Below are 5000 nucleotides of genomic sequence, written 5' to 3'. Positions count from 1 at the left end.
AATTAGCTTATTTTCAGTTTTGGTGAATGTACCTGAAGTGGACTTCCGTAATGATTAGGTTTTGGAAACTCCAATTACATTGACCTTAATCATTGACGATATGTGGTGATACTGTTTCAAAATCTGCGTAGGAAAGCTCCAAGGCCACACGTGTACCAGAACCCATACCCTAATAATGACCCTTTTCTAAATGAAATAAAACTAGTATAACAATTTCATTGAATTTCATTTTAATTAAAGTATAACATAACCTAACTTCTAGCACATCTGGGTCAGGATGTTTCAAGCTGTGAAACAGGGCTAATTTGAACATTAGTATTTAAGGATAGGTACAGCTAAATTATCAAAGAATATCCGGGTCGTTGATTGTTTTCCTGTTGACTTTTCAACGTAGAATATAATTATTTCTCTCTCTCTCTCTCTCTCTCTCTCTCTCTCTCTCTCTCTCTCTCTCTCTCTCTCTCTCTCTCTCTCTCTCTCTCTCTCTCTCTCTCTCTCTCTCTCTCTCTATATATATATATATATATATATATATATATATATATATATTGTCTCCGGCTTATGCTTGGGAAAAGATTCCAAAATTGTTTCCACACTAACGATCCTACTAGATATACGCTTATCCATCGTGTAGGTGACACTTTTTGACATCACATTGTCAAATAGAATGCACATTAAAACTCAGCCCGGAAATGCCTTTGTCCAAAGTGTAATATGATAACTGGAGGATATTTACCCTCCACTGGATTTGAGCCTGTACGTTTTTAGTCGTGCTCGTGTTTGATAATGAATTTATCTATTGAATCAAAAAGAGTTAGGGAAATAATTGGTTTTGAATATGCCATAAATGCTCCACTTGAATTTAGGATCGTTCCATAGAGTCAATCAATATTCACAAGGATAGCAGGATATTAATCGTTTCAGAAGCTATTATGTATTTTCTATTACATTATTATCTTTATCCAGGTTTTATAAAAGTGACTGGGATTCCTTCACTCTGTCATCAAGAGATAATTAAGGGTTTTTGTCTCTATGGTATATGTTCCTGTTGTATTAAAGTTCTCTACTCAAGATGTTTCAAGCAGTTCTTTCAATTTATGCATACGAATAACAGCCTAATTAGATTTAGCAAAATGATGCTATTCAATTATCGTGAATTATTCTCTTTATTTTCTTAAACAGGCATTATGATATTTTGAATTTATGTGGTATAATTTCACCTACTTTGCTTGTGGACTTTGGACATTTTTATGTCTATTTTATTTTTCGGTGTATTACATAGAATGTATTTCAATTAAAATTCTTCTAGCCAAATTTCTCTTAAAATGTTCTCTTGGTGTTTACGCATTATCCCTAATCGTTTTTATTCTTTGCAGATGATCTTTTGTTCAGTTTCCAGTTTATACTTTAAGTTTTTAAAAGGATTGTGTGTGTGTCTTTGTGTGCATGTGTGTGTGTGTTTCCTAATAGTGTTGAATGGAATCTGTGAAGATTCTGCAAGACAGAATTTGGCACATCTTTAAACCCCTCGTTTAGACCCCTGTTAGTTGCTCATTTGATTGTGTTTGAAAACGCAGTTAAGAAAACAAATAAAGGAACAATGCATGTTGTTACTCCTCATTCAGATTTTGTTTTTGACTTTGTTACTAATTAATGACAGCAAATAAAGGAAAAACTATTTGTTGAGGACACCAGTTTCTGTCTCGCAATTGCTAGTGTTACTTCTTTAAACAATAATTTTTCATATTTCTTTTATTAGCGATATTATTATTATTATTATTATTATTATTATTATTATTACTTTTGTTATTATTATTATTATTATTATTATTATTATTATTATTGTAGTTGTTATTATATTATTACTTTTGTTATTATTATTATTATTATTATTATTATTATCATTATTATAATTTTTAATATTATTATTATTATTATTAATATGATGATGATGATGATGATAATTTCGAGAGCATTCTAATTCGTTAATTTTAGTTTCAATAGAACATTCTATTTCATGAATATGATTGTTAAATGAATTTTGATAGTGCATCGATTGACATGGGTTGCATTTTACTTTCTCCCCTCAAAACTAAAAAAAGAAAAAAAAGAAAAGTCTCCCTTTTGAAGAAAACCTGAAGCCTGATTGAAAGACGAGAAACGTCGGAGATTGAAAGGAACATTTATGGGTTAACAAAAAACGTCATCCGTTTTATACGATACACAGGGTCAAAGCTTTTCCTTTGAAAAGAAATATCTTTTCTGGCATTTATTTACACTTCCCTCAATTAAAACCAAAAGCTCATTAATTTCTATTTTCAAGTACTTCTCCAATTTCATAGCTTTCGTAATAGTCCAGTAATTGCTTGTGTTATTAGATGCATTACCCTCAATATATCTGGGCATAACGTCTGCTTTACTACAGAAAAATATAACCTTCATACTCTTTCGCGTAATGCTTATTGAAAAAAAAAAATCTTAGATTTTCCTATATATCAGTGGTAAAACATATATTCACAATCTGTCTCCACTATTCAACCTCTTTCTGCAGTTGGAACATTCGCAGAATCCCTATCAGATGAATGTTACAGGTATTTAAACCTGATATGAGTATACAGTAGACCTGATTGTACCGTCGGCAATAAAGTGCCATAGTAGTTTTCAGACAGTTTCGGACACTAGGAGTGTCTTTAAGTGTATACAGTATAAGAGATTCGACTAACTTTCTTGTGATCGAAATCTATCGAAAACTGCCATGTTAATTTAATTGTTAAGAGTACATTTAATACTCTATTCTAATATTTGATATTAATCAATACGGCACATTCGTGCATCTATTACATAAGCTTGTCATGAAAATGACGCATACCTAATGGATTAAAATCAAACACTCGCACATAAAGTTTAAACGCATATGCACATATATGGGAAGAAGATCATGTTGTGTTACTCGTTGAAAGAAATAAATGGGAATATAATATGATTGAGTGAAATTGGAACTGGGAAATCTTATGTAGAATTAAAGAAAACATATCTTTTGCTTCGGAGGACATGAAAGGAACAAAAAAAATGGTGTGAGTTTTCTTATTAATTAATATTTTGCAAGTAACACAGAAGAATTTTATTCTACTAGTGATAGAATTGCAGGATTAATTCTCAAACTAAGTAAGAGGTATAAACTGAAGATCATTCAAACGTATGCACCAACAATACCCCATACAGAGGAAGAAATAGAGACTTTTTATGAAGTTCTGGAGATATCTCTGAAAACAAAATATAACCCTTAATTTACATATGTGATGGTGATTTCAATGCTAAAGTAGGTCAAAATAAGAGAGGTGAATCAGCAGTAAGTAGATTTGGAGTAGTCACAACAAATGGCAGAGGAGACATGCTTGTAGAATTTTCTGAAATAAATAATTTTAAATTCATGAACACCTACTGTTATAAAATTAAAATAGAAATTGGACATGGAGAAACTAAAAATGAAATAGATTTTGTTCTCAGTAAAAAAAGTCAATTTAGATGAAGATGTGACCGTGTTCAGGTAGTTAAAGTCAAGCAATCCTAGAATGGTGAGAAGCCAAATTTGTTCAGATCTAAGGAAAAAAAAGAGAAACATTAATTTTAAGAAAGAAAATAAACACTCCTGTATTAAGAAAAAAAATCTGATGAGTTCAGTTCAGTAATACAAAATGGGTACTCCCAGCTACATGATGAATTGGAAGCCAGTAAAGAAGATATGAATAGTGACTTGAGAAAATTTGTATTGGAATCAGCACAAAAGATAAGTGGAAAAGTTCCCAAGCAAGATCAAGGGAAACTATCTGAAAAGACCAAAAAATCTAATTAAAGAAAAAATTAGAAAGCAGGTTAAAATCTAAGAGAGATTAATGGAATTAGTAAAACTATCCAAAACAATAAAAAACTAAAAACCCAAGATATTCGTAAACACAATCAGATCAAAATCGAGGAAACAATAAAGGAAGGAAGAACCTTCAAATTGAAAACAAGACTTTGAACAGGGTGCAGACAAATATTTGCTTTAAAGGATGAAAATGGAAACATCCACAATAGAAATGGAGTGATGAAAATTGCAGAGGATTTCTATACAATGCTATACAATAGCGATCTAAGAAATAACTTCAGCAATAGAAGTAATGAAACACCTGAGCCGGTACCAAATGTAACAGTAGTAGTTTTTTTATTCATTTACCAAGGCACTTCCTCCAATCTTTTTTTTTGTTTTGGGGGGGGGGGGTAGCCAACAGGATACAAAGGAACAAAAGGGGACTTTTCCTCTCTCCGCTTCTCCTAGCCTGACGAAAGATTCATCCGAGTTTGGCTGGTACTGCTGGTGTGCCACAGTAAACCATCTCCCGTTATCCACAACAAATGAAGTTTCATATGCTGAGTCCCTTATGGCTGCTACTTCCGCAGTCACCAAGGTGACTGGAGTAAGCAGTAGGGCCTACCAGACCTGCGTCACAATCGTTTGCCATTCATTCCTATTTTTAGCAAGGTCTCATGCCTCTCTCACATCTATCCTCCTATAACACCGAGCTTTCTTCATTCCATCCATCCACCCAAACCTTGGCCTTCCTTTTGTACTTCTCCCATCAACTCTTGCATTCATCACCTTCTTTAGCAGACAGCCATTTTCCATTCTCTCAACATGGCCAAATAACTTCAACATTTTCATATCCACTCTAGCTGCCAAATCAATTCTTACACCCGTTCTCACCATCACTACTTCGTTCCTAACCCTATCTAATAGAGAGACACCAGCAAATAATTCCCAGACACTTCCTCTCAAACATTCAATTTGTCTCTCCATCACTTTCATTACCTACAACTCCGATCCATACATCGCAGTTGGTACAATCACTTTCTAATACAGAACTTTCTTTATATTCATGCCCAACCTTCTATTCTTTACCACTCCCTTCACTGCCCACAACACTTTGCATGCACTCTCTGACGTACATCTGCTTTCATTC

At 33.1% G+C, this 5000-nt stretch overlaps 1 protein-coding gene across 2 annotated transcripts in view; it reads left to right on the top strand.

Annotated features, from left to right (window-relative positions):
- Positions 1-5000, top strand: part of LOC137643596 (neural cell adhesion molecule 2-like) — a 392266-nt gene that overhangs the window by 1541 nt on the left and 385725 nt on the right. The window lies entirely within an intron of this gene.

Source organism: Palaemon carinicauda, chromosome 7 (genome assembly GCF_036898095.1).
Source record: "Palaemon carinicauda isolate YSFRI2023 chromosome 7, ASM3689809v2, whole genome shotgun sequence".
NCBI classification, from domain to species: Eukaryota; Metazoa; Arthropoda; class Malacostraca; order Decapoda; family Palaemonidae; genus Palaemon; species Palaemon carinicauda.
Note: the sequence above shows the minus strand (reverse complement) of the source record. Positions and strands in the feature narration are given on the sequence as shown.